This window comes from Hemitrygon akajei, chromosome 9, assembly GCF_048418815.1.
Source record: "Hemitrygon akajei chromosome 9, sHemAka1.3, whole genome shotgun sequence".
Lineage (NCBI taxonomy): Eukaryota > Metazoa > Chordata > Chondrichthyes > Myliobatiformes > Dasyatidae > Hemitrygon > Hemitrygon akajei.
Window position 1 is genome coordinate 170,847,092 of NC_133132.1, and position 13,512 is coordinate 170,860,603.

The 13,512-nt window shown below is 41.3% G+C and overlaps 1 protein-coding gene across 6 annotated transcripts in view; it reads right to left on the minus strand.

The window, feature by feature from the left end:
* epha7 (eph receptor A7) overlaps window positions 1-13,512 on the minus strand; it is a 360,855-nt gene that overhangs the window by 90,315 nt on the left and 257,028 nt on the right. The gene's annotated exons all lie outside the window — the stretch shown is intronic.

Sequence of the window (13,512 nt, forward strand, 5' to 3'; positions counted from 1 at the left end):
TTATAAATATTCAAATCAGAGCTCGTTAATGTTTATAGCCATAATAGAAATTTAAATTAAAGTGCAAATACGGAAGATAGTTTCATTCAGTGCAACACAAAATAAAAATGATTTGTTTTGAGAGAAAATTATGCAAATTTATTTAAATTCAGGTGGAAAGATACCTGCAGATTATTGTTATAGTAAAGAGGAAAGTATAGTTGCTCTGAAATAAGTTTTTTTTCTCTGCACAAATAAATCTGCATCTCAAAAGTGCCCAACAGCCATTTGTTCTTACTGCTTATTCTAATAATGCTTTCCTAACTTTCTAAAGTAATTATAATCGTAATGGAAACATGTCTGTGGCAGATGAGAAATGTGCATGATAGCCACTCATCCTTCAGATGGGTGCATTTCAACTGGAATTTCTGAAGTGCTCTAGAACAGTATGGCTCAGACTCGTTTGGGGACAGTGGTGTAAAAAGGAGACCTTGTGCACACCAGGTTCAGAGGCTTGAAAACCAGGAGTCTACCTCTTGTGGGAAACCAACAACACCTGTAAAAGACAAGACAATCTTCATCTTCCCCTGATAATAAACGTACTTTGAACTTTGGAGAGGAGGAGGAATGAAGAGACCAGATGGAATCTCAGACCGTTTTAAATGTTTCATAAGATTAGTTAGAACAGTAGAATTCTGTTTAAAATGAAAACCTATCAAAAATTGTGTTTAAAAATCAGCTTCATTTGTCATACCTACATCAAAAGTACAGTGAAATGCATCATTTGCGTCGTATGCGATGCACTAGGTATAGCACACAGGTTCTGGCATGGTTTCAAGCACCAACACAACCAACTAACCTTGACTGTACACCTTTGGAATGGGAGAGGGAACTGGAGCACTCGGGGAAACTTACACAGTCACAGGGAGAATGTACAATCTCCTTACAGACAGTGGTGGGAATTGAACCCCATCAGTGACCGCTGTGCTGTAACTTAACTGTTAATGACTATGCTACCATGCTGCCCCAGAAGAAAGGAATGAGGAAACTACATGGTATTCTGGACCTATTTAAATGTTTCATGAAATCAGTTGGGTGTAGAATTTTGCGTTAACAGAAAGCCTTTCTAAATGTACATTCAAAGATTTACATTATTCGTCACATGTACATTGAAATATCAAAACATACAGTGAAATCCACTGTTTGCATCAAATCAAGCCACTGAGGATTGGGCTGGGCAGTCTGCAAGTATTGTCACACTTTCAGCACCAACATAGCAGGCCCACAACTCCCAAAACCTCACCTTTTGCTTTGGTCACCTACCTGCAGGAAAGATGTAAATATGTTTGAAAGGGTACAGAGAAAATTTACAAGGATGTTGCCGGGACTGGAGGACCTGAGTTATAAGGAAAGACCATAAGATATAGGAGCAGAATTAGGGCATTTGGCCTATTGAGTCCGCTCCATCACTTCATCATGGCTGTTCCATTTTTCCTCTTAGCCCCAATCTCCAGCCTCAAAGATTGAATGGTTTAGGATTTTATTCCCTGGAAGATGGAAGATTGTGAGGATATTTGATAGAGGGATACAAAATTGTGAGGGGTATAGATAGGGTAAATGCAAGCAGACTTTTTCCACTGAGATCGGGTGGGACTACAACCAGAGGTCACTGCTTAAGAGTGAAATGTGAAAAGTTTAAGGGGAACAGGAGGGGAAACTTCTTCACTCAGTGGGCTGTAAGAGTGTGGAACAAACCGCTAGCACAATGGTGCATGCAAAGTTTAAGAGAAGTTTGGATGTACATGGATAGTAGGGGTATGGAGGGCTATGGTGCTGGTACAGGATCAGCATCGGCTAGATGGGCCAAAGGACTTGTTTCTCTGCTGTATTTTTCTATGACTCTCCGACATATGCCTTTGGAATGTGGGGGGAAACCGGAACACCCAGATGAAATCCATGCAGTCTCGGGGAGAATGTACAGACTCCTAACAGAAAGCGGTGGGAATTGAACCTAGATCGATGATTGATGGCCCTGTAAAACAAAGTTCTAACCGTTACTTTGTTAGTAACGGTGTACCCTGGCCTTTTGGGTTTCAATTGAATTCTATCTAGGTATTGCTAATACAATCATTCACCAACCTTCTTTCAAGTACACATGCAATTATTTCAAGAAATAAAATTAGATATTGTACTCATTAAATACTAATTATGTGCTTTGTTATAACAGATGTTTAAAGTGAATGAATTATAATACTGTATAATTATTCTAAACTGCTCACATGTTTGGTTACAATACTATGCAAAGAATAGCATTTAATTCTACAAGAGTTTCTGCAGATGCTGGAAATCCAGCGCAACATACACAAGATGCTGGATGAAATCAGCAGGTCAGGCAACGCCTATGGAAATGAATAAACAGTCAACATTTTGGCAGTAGAGGAGGCCATGTTGAAATGGGAATGGGAAGTGGAATTACAATGGAGGGGGTCGTGTCTTTTGTGGCAGACAGAATGAAGGTGTACTCATTTAACCCAATATGTCTGGAGAAGGATGGAGAAAAAGAAGAAAAGATGGAAAGAGAAGCTAACGAAGCATTATTTTCCCAGAAAAACTCAATATTATCCCCAGTCACAATCACAGTGATATTTTCATTTACAAACTAAAGAATGGATTCTAGTTAATTGGGACATACTTTGGCCCAATTAAGCGACTAACCCGATCAGCCAATGCTTCATGGAAATAGTTAAAATGATATAAAAAATACAAACAGAAATAAATTCTGTGTTTAAATGATATACAGAACAAATGAGAACACTACCAATATTACTATAGTAAAACTGTATTATAGTTACTGACAGAAATTCACCAAGTGTACGTAATGAACAAAATCAGTGCTGTCACCTACTGCAGACAATCGATAGCCTTCATACAATACTGCTAATGATTGCATCCTCCAAATTTTCATTTTCATTATAACATTCAAGATAACTGTCGCTACCTCCAAATTCTTTGTAGTTGAACTTGCTGAAGTCGTGAAATCCTGGCCATTTCTGGCAACTCCAAGCCTGAGTGCTTGAACCGCAGTGAGCAAAAACAGTTTGGATTTGTCTTACTGCTTATTTCTTGCCAACTATCAGTGACAAAAGCCACTGCTTTTTGAAAACAAACACACACAACTGGTGCTATTCAACAGCTGTTCGCCGTAAGCACGTTGTAGCATCCAAAGGCCATACAAGTGCACGTGACCGACGCTAGTTACAATGTTTGGCAACAGTCTCCTGCCTCAATTAAGCAGCATGGTGTCACAAAGAAACAAAAGAGAATCAATGGCAATTTTCTCCATTAGTTTTTGTTTTTTAAGAGTTGTCCCAAGCAAGCAGCTTCCCTGACTAACAGATGGCCCGATTAAATGGAATCCACTGTATTTCCTCAATTATTTAAAATCTAAGCTTGTATGTGAATTTTGACAATCACTTATTCACTATCCAAATCAAAGGGCAACATAAACCAAAAGCAAGATTATTTCTAATCAATTCTGGCCATGTGCACTTAAGTGACAAAATAAAACCCCGTAATAATGTTAGTGGTTCCCCTGGGAATAATTTTTTATAGAAAACTGGAATAGACATAATTCAAGAAATGAAATTTAAGAGGTGAACTGCCACAGTATAAAGGAAGGAATTTTGCCTTGCTGGAATAAACTGAGCCTGTTCTTTTAAACACAGGAGGTTCTGCAGATTCAGGAAATCCAGAGCAGCACATACAAAATGCTGGAGGAACTCAGGCGCTCAGACAGCATCAATGGAAATAATGAACAGTTGATGTTTCGGGGTCTCTTGGACTCACTTTCCAATAAAAAAGATAGCATTAAAATTCTGACAGTATTAAAACTCTGTCATGAGTGTGACATACGTTGGGGGGAAAAAAACACACCCACAAATGCAAAGTTAGCATTAATTTCAAGAGGATTAGACTATAAAAGCAAGGATGTAATGTTGAAACTTTGTAAATCACTGGTGAGGCCTGACTTGGAATATTGTGAGCAGTTTTGGGCTCTTTATATTAGAAAGGATGTGCTAAAACTGGAGAGGATTCAATGATTCCAGGATTGAATGGTTTGTTATATGAAGAGTGTTTCAGAATGAGAATCAGAATCAGGTTTATTATCACCGGCATGTGACGTGAAATTTGTTAACTTCGCAGCAGCAGTTTGCTGCAATACATAATATAGAAGGAAAAAGAACAAAATAAAATAAATGAAATTTAAAAAAAAATAAGTAAATCAATTACAATATACATATATTGAATAGATTTTAAAATGTGCAAAAACCAGAAATACTGTATATTAAAAAAAGTGAAGTAATGTCCAAGGGTTCAATGTCCATTTAGGAATCGGTTGGCAGAGGGGGAGGAAGATGTTCCTGAATCGCTGAGTGTGTGCCTTCAGACTTCTGTACCTCCTACCTGATGGTAACAGTGAGAAAAGGGCATGCCCTGGGTGCTGGAGGTCCTGAATAATAGACGCTGCCTTTCTGAGACACCGCTCCTTGAAGATGTCCTGGGTACTTCCTAGGCTAGTACCCAAGATGGGGCTGACTTGATTTACAACCCTCTGCAGCTTCTTTCGGTCCTGTGCAGTAGCCCCTCCATACCAGTGATGCAGCCTGTCAGAATGCTCTCCATGGTACAACTATATAAGTTTTTGAGTATATTTGTTGACATGCCAAATCTCTTCAAACTCCTAATGAAGGATAGCCGCTGTATAGCCGAAGGCTCTAGGCCTGTGTTCACTAGAATTTACAAGAATGACGGGTGACCACATTGAAAACTATCAAATGGTGAAAGGCCTTGAAAGAGCAGACGTGGAGGGCATGCTTCCTACGGTGGGTGACTCCAAGACCAGAGGATACAGCCTCAGAATACAGGGGCATCCTTTTAGAATGGAGATGAGGAGGAATTCCTGTGGTCAGAGAGTGGTGAATCTCTGGAATTCTTTGCCATAAAAAGCTGTGGAGGCCAAGTCTTTATGTATATTTAAGGCAGAGCTTGATAAGACTCTTGATTGGTCAGGTCATGAAGGGATATGGGGAGAAGGTGGGAGACTGGGATTGAGAGAAAAACTGGATCAGCCACGATGAAATAGTGGAGCAAACTCAATGGGTCAAATGACCTAATTCTGCTCCTATATCTTGTGGTTTTATGATTATAGCAATACTTTTCAAAGAGAGTGCTTATTTTATTTAATTAATTTAGAGGGCTGTGGAGCAGGCCCTTTCAGCCCACTGAGCTACTCTGCCCAGCAATCCACGTAGCCTAATCACAACACAATTTACAATGACCAATTAGCAAACCAACCCATATGTCTTTGGACTGCGGGGTGAAAGCGGAGCACCTGAAGAAAACCCATGTGATCACAGGGAGGACGCACAGACTCCGAAAAGTTTGGAGTTGAACTCTGAACTCCGATGCCCCAGGCTGTAAGAGTTTCATGCTAAGTCTGCGGGGGGAAATGAATACTCGATACTTCAGGCCGAGATCCTTCACCAAGATCGGAAAGGAAGGGAACAGAAAGCAGAATAAGAAGGTAGGGGAAGGGGAAGTAGTACGGGCTGGCAGGGGATGGGTGAGACCAGGTGAAGAGGAAGGTAGGAAAAAATTCCTAGGCTACTATGGCAGACCCATGCTCAGAGGGTGGTTGGTTTGAAGATTCATTTCTGCCAATCAATAATTTGATGCAAATTTAATTTTCTCACCATTTACTGTAGTTTCGATTGAAGTAAGTCTGTGCCAGTGGTGTCATGGTAACCTGCACCCAGACGTTGGAACAAGAGGTCGTGGGCTCGAATCCAGCCGGCTCCCTGCACACTTTCCAATCGTGTCGGGTTGTGCATCGAGATAGCAACTGGGCCTCGTAGAACAAACAATCACTAAAGAAATGGCAAGGTTGCTGTCTGATGCACCAAGCAAGGCCCGGGGAGAAACTTTAGTTTATACCTTTACCATTGAAGTAAACAATAACTGCCTGCTTCAGTTATCCCGTGGGTTTAAGAGGTTTGAAATTACCTGTAGATCACTACATAGTATCCCTAACACTCTCCCACTTCCCCACTGCCTTCACCTCCCCTGAGACTGGAGCATGCTCTTGAGTTGCTCATTTAATCTCCATTGCTGCAGCTACCGTCATCTGTCCTTGGTGACAGCTGCCAATTTTCTCCCAGAGATTTATGACCCGACGACCTGTAATACATTTTAAGTTCATTTCCTATGCTGTGGGCGCGTTGGCAATGACAGAGACTCCTTGCTGTAATTGAAATACTTGCTGCGGACTACTTACTCACTTGTCCACATCAATTACAGAGCTGTTAACACAGGCAGCCACGAGTAAAGTGTAAAAACAAAGAGAATTCAATGTTGACTCGGCAATTTAATACCAATTAATTTAAGCATTTCCCTAATCAGAGAATCCAAAGGATTCCATTAGCAACCCTTTGCGTTTCATAGGGTTTGAGAAACTGTTTAGCATTGTTCTGTATGGTCCTTGCCAGCTGGATCACTAAACAGAGACTGGCACGGCAGCCACCCCTTGTGAAAAAAAATCGCTTTCGTGTCTGGCCACTAATTGACGTGAGGAAGTAATTGCCTTCAGAGAGCGATGTCAGCAGCTTAACACCAGGAACTATTGGCCACTGACGCTCTGAAGCAGTGGACCGTGAAGCCAAGATGAAAAGATTTCCTTTGCTTCTAAAGTGACAGTCACAATTTTAAACAAAAGGATTCTAAGTGGTTTCCAAAAGATGAGAGGTGGGAAATGTTATTCCAAAGACATACAGGTTAGGGTTAGTAAGTTGTGTGCATGCTGTGTTGACACTAGAAGCACGGAGACACTTGCAGGCTGACTCCCGCACAGCTTTGGACTGTGTTGGTCATTGATGCAAACAAAGCATTTCACTGTATGTTACAATGTACAGTACTGTGCAAAAGTCTTAGGCACACATATATAGCTAGGATGCCTAAGACTTTAACACAGTACTGTAGTAGTTTTATGTACTGCACTGTACTGCCTCAAAAAAAAAACAAATTTCATGTGGCATAGGTGAGTGACGATAAACCTAATTCTGATAAGGGTCTCTATTGTGGGCTCAGAGTGGGAAGGGGGCAGGGAGAGGGGAATCATGGTTGGGAAAATGGAAAGGGAGAGGGGAGGGAGCAGGAAGCACCTAAGAAACGTTCTATAATGATCAATAAACCAATGTTTGGAATCGAATGACCTTGCTTGGTGTCTCAGGGCTGGGTATGTCTGCAGCCGTGCCACCTCCACCCGACACTCCTTCTCTGCCACCTGTCCCATGCCCTTCCCGCAGCGCACTACCCTCGCCATTCCCATCAGCCTTTGCTCCCGCCACATTTACAAACTTGCTCTCCACTCCACATTGACAAATACAGTACTATAGGAAAGTCTTAGGCATCCTAGCTATTGATGTATCTGTCAAAGACTTCCGCACAGTGCTATACGTGACAAATAAAGCTAATCTTTAATCTTTTCATCTTTTATCTTTATTAAAGTAAATATGAAAAAGCAGCACTATCCTTGACCTTTTAGTTAAAACAACAGCTGCTGTGAAAGGGAAGTAGGAGAGGAACTCCCATTTATAGCAGCGTATCAGAGAATTTGTCCAGAATTATTGTTGGTGATCCTGTGTGTAATAGGATTTATTTAGTTGGGCTGAAAGTAGGGTGGATTTGACACAGGCCTGGTGATGGATTCAGCTCAGATTTTGCACAGACAAGATTGAAAATGGCCTGAGTATTTCTCTCTGCTTCCTAAATTCAAGTTTGTTTGTTTTTTCTCACACATTAATAAGAGTTCAGCGTTCTACAATGGGAATCTCTCTTCTCAGTTCTTATTTAGATACTTGTAGCCGTTCCACAGGGTCTATTCAAAGTCGTAGCAGTGAACAAAAATTGCACATCTCATATCAATTTTTAAATTTCACATTGATTTATACATAACTAGCTTGAAGTTGGACATTCAGGATGCCATTGCCAAGAACTCACAGTTCAAGAACTATTCAAGACTACAGTGCATCTAGCATGGCCAACTATCTCAAGAACACGCAATGTTTCCTGATGGAGGCAAAGGGAGGCGTCCCGTTAATTAATTCTTCATCCTTCAACATTCCGCACAATGCCACAAGATTTTCATGTTGCATGGTCCCTTCTCCATCCTGGCCCCTGTTGCAATTTTAAGATCCTTTCCAAACCCATCAACCACCCTGAACTATGAAGTACTGAGAGAAAAGAAATAGAAAATAATGTTATAACTTGCAGGTGCTGGAAATCTGGAGCAACACACACACACACACACACACACACACACACACACTCACACACACACTCTCACACACACACACACTCACACACACACACTCTCACACACACACACTCTCACACACACACACACACACTCACACACACACTCACACTCTCTCTCTCACACACACACACACACACACACACACACAATGCTGGAGGAACTCAGCAGGTCAAGCAGCATCTATGGAGAGGAATAAACAGTTGACATTTTGGCAGTAGAGGAGGGCATGCTGGAATGGAAATGGGAAGTGCAATTACAATGGGGGGGGGCATGGGGAAAGCCTACCTTTTGTGGCGGACGGAATGAAGGTATGAGCATTCAGCCCAAAATGCTCAGAGAAGGATGGAGAAGAAGAAGATGGATAGAAAAAGCTAATAAAGCAGGTCAGGTAGCATCTAGGAAGAGGAATAAACAATTGCTATTTCTGCATGTTACACCCTTCATCAAGATCCTTGATAGAGATTCCAACAAACAAAATTTGTTACCCTATCTCAAACGGAGGAAAACAATAGTTCCGTGCAGGGTTTCAGGAGTCTTTTTAAACATGGACAGAATGTTTTAGAGAAGAACTTCAGAGCTTAGTGGCAAAAGACACAGCCAATGGTGATGTAATTGAAATCATTGATTCTCAGGATTCACCAAGGAAGCGTAGCGATCTAGGTATTTTTTCATCTGTCCATAAGATGGATAGGAAACCTTCATTATAGAAACCGTGGAGCCTCCTATGCTTTTGGAATGATCACAAGGTTTATGACTGATAAACTAAATACAGAAGTTCTGTGAAGACTCCAGCGAAGAGCATCCTGGCTGGTTGTATCACCACCAGGTATTCGGGGGGCGGCGGGGGGGGGGGGGGGGGGGGCACTGTTCCTTCCCTTTTGCCATTATATTCCATGAACCTGTAAACACTACCTCACTATTTTGCTTTCTTTTTGCACAATTGATTTATTTTTTATATCTTCTTATTGTAAGTTACAGTCATGTTTATATATTGCCTAGTACTTTCGCTGCAAAAAAACCAACAAATTTCACGACATATGTCAGTGATAATATAGCTGATTTTGATTCTGAGAAACCCAAACCCAACCCAAGGTTTGGGCGATTTAAACTCTGAGCCAGATTGAAAAGGTCAGGGTGTCGGGGCCGGACACTCTATGAGTTTTACTCGTCTCTGCACTGAACTGAACACTGAATCAGCTACCGTGATTGCCGACTCACTTTCGTCCTCCTCAATTCCGAATGCTATTTGCTCAGTTTTATTGTTTGTACAAATTTTTTCTTGTGGCATTCAACAGTCATTTTTGTTTTAATAGGCTGTAATGGACTCTATTTCTTTACTTTGTGGCTGTCTGGAAGGATGTATAAAGTATACATCCTCAAAGTTGTATAAAGTATACATCAATAATAAATGTACTTTGAACTTTGATCAAGGATTTGTTTTACCTGAACCCACCACAAATCCACTTTTCCTATTTTAGATATGGCACTGCATGTGAGGTGTTTTGCATATATTTAAATCAGTCATCATTTTAACAGTTTCGACAGGAGTCAGTTGAGCAGAGGAACACATTAGCAGGTGACTCAGCAAGTCAATGTTGCAGAACATGATGTAACTGTAATACTTGTACTAAACCACCTGTCTCCACAAAACCATCTATGGCTGTAGAGAGACATTTGAAATTGTAATGGCAACCCTGGGCCCTCTACTAAAGGTCAAAGTATTTAGGAAATACACTTGGTCTGGGCCCAGGTAAGAATATATTATTAAAAGGACACCCAAGGGATTTGCAATGTTGCTTTGAGTCCCCACGCTGGTTTCACTAAGCAATCCTGTCACAATACAAAGAACGGCAAATGATCCAGTTGCTGGTTAGATGTTAATTTTGTGCAGGATGCCTCATCCTAATGTGTGTATGGGCCATCACAAAGTCATGATCTCCCCACCACTGAGCACATCTACATGGAACACTGCCACAAGAAAGCAGCATCCGTCACCATCCAGGGTCAAGCTCCCTCCTCACTGCTGCATTCACAGGAATCTTAGGTTCCGCACCCCTGGTTTTGGGAATAGCTATTAACCTTCAACCATCAGGCTCCTGAACAAGTGTAGATAACTTCACTCACCTCAACTCTGAAATGATTCTACAAACTATGGACTTACTTTCAAGGACTCTGCACCTTGTGTTCTCAATCAATCAGTCAATAAATATTTCCATTTCCTTGTATTTCCACAATTTGTCTTCTTTTACACTTCAGTTGTTTGTCTTTGTGTGTTGTTTTTAATTGATTCTATTGTATTTATTTGTTCTATTGCCAATGCCCACAAGAAAATGAATCTCCAGGTAGTATACGGTGACATGTATGTACTTACATAATAAATTTACTTTGAACTTTGAACATCAGATGATTCAGTTGCTGGTTAGATGCTAATTTCCTGCAACGTGCCTCACCTTAATGTGTTACACCACAGTGCTGCCCCATCACCAAGTCTTTGGTGCCATGACAAATGTTTTCGTGGATATTCTCATTGGGATCCCTGCTTGGGAAAATTCCTGTCCAAAGGTCGTGTTTTTTTAAATCAAATTTCAATAAACTAAAAGAAAATAATAATGGAAGGCTGGTAGTTTTCCAAATAGTGCTCCATGTCAGGTGAGACTCCACACTAGATGTGAAAGGGTTAACATATGAGGAACTGGGCCCGTAATCACTGGAATTTAGAAGAAGGAGGGGGAATATCACATAGAAATCTATTGAATCTTGAAAGGCCACGACAGAGTGGATGTGGAGAGGATATTTCCCATAGTGGGTGAGCCTAGAACCAGAGGGCACAGCCTCAGAATAGAAGGATGTCCCATCAGAACAGAGATGAGGAAGAATTTTCTTAGACGGAGGGTGGTGGATCTGTGAAATTCATTGCTATAGATGGCTATGGAGGCCAAATCGATATATTTAAAGTGGAGGTTGATTGGTTTTTGATTAGTGAAAGGAATCAGTAAGAAGGCGGAGGGAGAGTGGTGTTGAGGAGGAGACTAAATGAGGTGCCAAGGTAGCATAGCTGTCATCAGATGCTATCTTAGGGACATCATAGCTCCGAATTCAATTCCAGCATCCTCTCTAAGAAGTTCCCCATGAGTGTGATGGTTTCCTCTGAGAGGTCCAGTTTCCTCCCATAGTCCCAAGATGTACAGGTCAGTAGGTGAATTGGTCGTTGTAAATTACCTGTGATTAGATTAGGCTGGAATGCTGGTGGTGCAGCTCTTTGGGTCTGAAGGGCCTGTCTTGTGCTGTGTCTCTAAATCAGTGGATCCCAACTTGGGATCCATGGCATAAATTAGGCTGGGAGCGCCCGCTGTAAATAAATAAATAATAGCAAACATGATGGAATGGCAGAGCAGATGCAATGGGTTGAATAGCTTGATTTTGCTCCACAACATTATGGTCTAAATGTACATTTCAACTGTAAAAACACACAATGATCAAAACTGGTTGAGTGTTTTGAGTTAGAAAGAATGGGAAAATGAAGGACTTATATTCCTCTAACAATTCATCATGTTCCTCTGAAATGCCTCTAAGAGCTTAACAGGCAATGAATTACTTTTGAAATGTAATCATTGGTTTATGCAGGTGAACCAGGGTGAAGTGTTGGTTGAAGATCAGTAACCACGGCGACTGTACTAAAGGTATTTTGCAATGATGAATGAAGTGTGTCATTCAAAAATAGAACACATTGGCCAAAGTGTGACTTCTTGCACGCCGCATTAGTGCTAACATGCAAACTGAATCTACTGATAACATGAGTGAAAAAAAAAAACTCCTCTGTTTGATTCCATTTCAGCAATTGCTCCTTCAGTTGACATCTCCTGGATAGATCAGGAAACTATAGATTTCACTTCTTTTATGTACTTTTACATTTGATTTTCATCTTGGATGTGATTCTGGAACTGGCTGAGCCTGTGATATGCAGTTTGGAGATTGTTTGGTGTTCTAGCACTCTGCAGTCTCCAAGAGGCAGAGACAGCACGCAGAAACCTCACGGTGGGCAGGCTGCGAGCCGGTTCGATTTCATTTCGCCATTTAAAGCTTCTATTGTGCGCCGATTGAACTGCCGAGGGAGATTGAAACATCAAGGAGAGGTTTGGGTGCTTCAGTGCTCTGCGGTCTCCGGGAGGATTCCGGGAAGCAGAGTCTGCATGCAGGAACCTCGTGGCGAGGCCCCTGAGGGACGGAGGACAAGTCGTGTTCAACTCCCTTTCGCTGATTAAAACTTCCATTGTTCGCTGAGGGAGACTGAAGCACTGAAGCGAGGGTGGGGGGTGAGCACAAGCTGCCTTTCTTTTTGATGGCCCTGCTACGGAGAGGGGAAGGTGTGCCGCTGGGCCTGGAGAATGTTACCCATGTTTTCTCTGCTTTGGATGTGGACTTGGACTATAGACAAATTTTTCAGTCTTACAGTTTTTATATTCTGTGTTTTTCGCCTGATATTTCTTGCTTTTTTGTGTGGGGAGGGGGATTTGGGGGTTGATGTGCCTGTTCCGTTTGTGTTTGTTTCCTTGTGCAGGAAGGGGGGGATTGATGATCGTGCTGTCTTTCTTTTCTTCCTTGGTTTCTTTGGCTAGCTGGAGAAGAAGAATTTCAAGTTGTACACTTCGATAATAAATGAACCCTTGAACTTTTGAACCTCTGAATTGATATCTTATATAAGCGAGTATTAACCTACCTATATAGACTAGGTTTCAGTCATTTCCGATTGACTTGTACTTCCATCAGATTTTCAGTTGGAAAATCTGATGGAAGTCAATACCGTTTATATTAAAGCTTTGCACAATTTTCAAAGCTTTCGAGTAACCTGACCTGCAGTTTCTGAAGTTCGGTTCACCCTGTATATGTGAAGCCAGTCAGTGAATTCATCATTAAAATGTTGTCAAGACAGGCCAGATCTTCCAAAACTGCCCTGGTGTACTTTAACTTTTAGTCATTAATTCTTAACACTAAAAATGAGTAAGTCCAATCTTTGTCACAGTGCATGTGACTTCATTAGTCTACAAAAGCCAAATATCACGATTAGCAGAAATCTGAAATAAAACACAAAACAAGAAACCCGAAAGAACCCATTAAAAAGAGCAACAAATACCCAATGTGCAGAGAGAGAGAAACACACA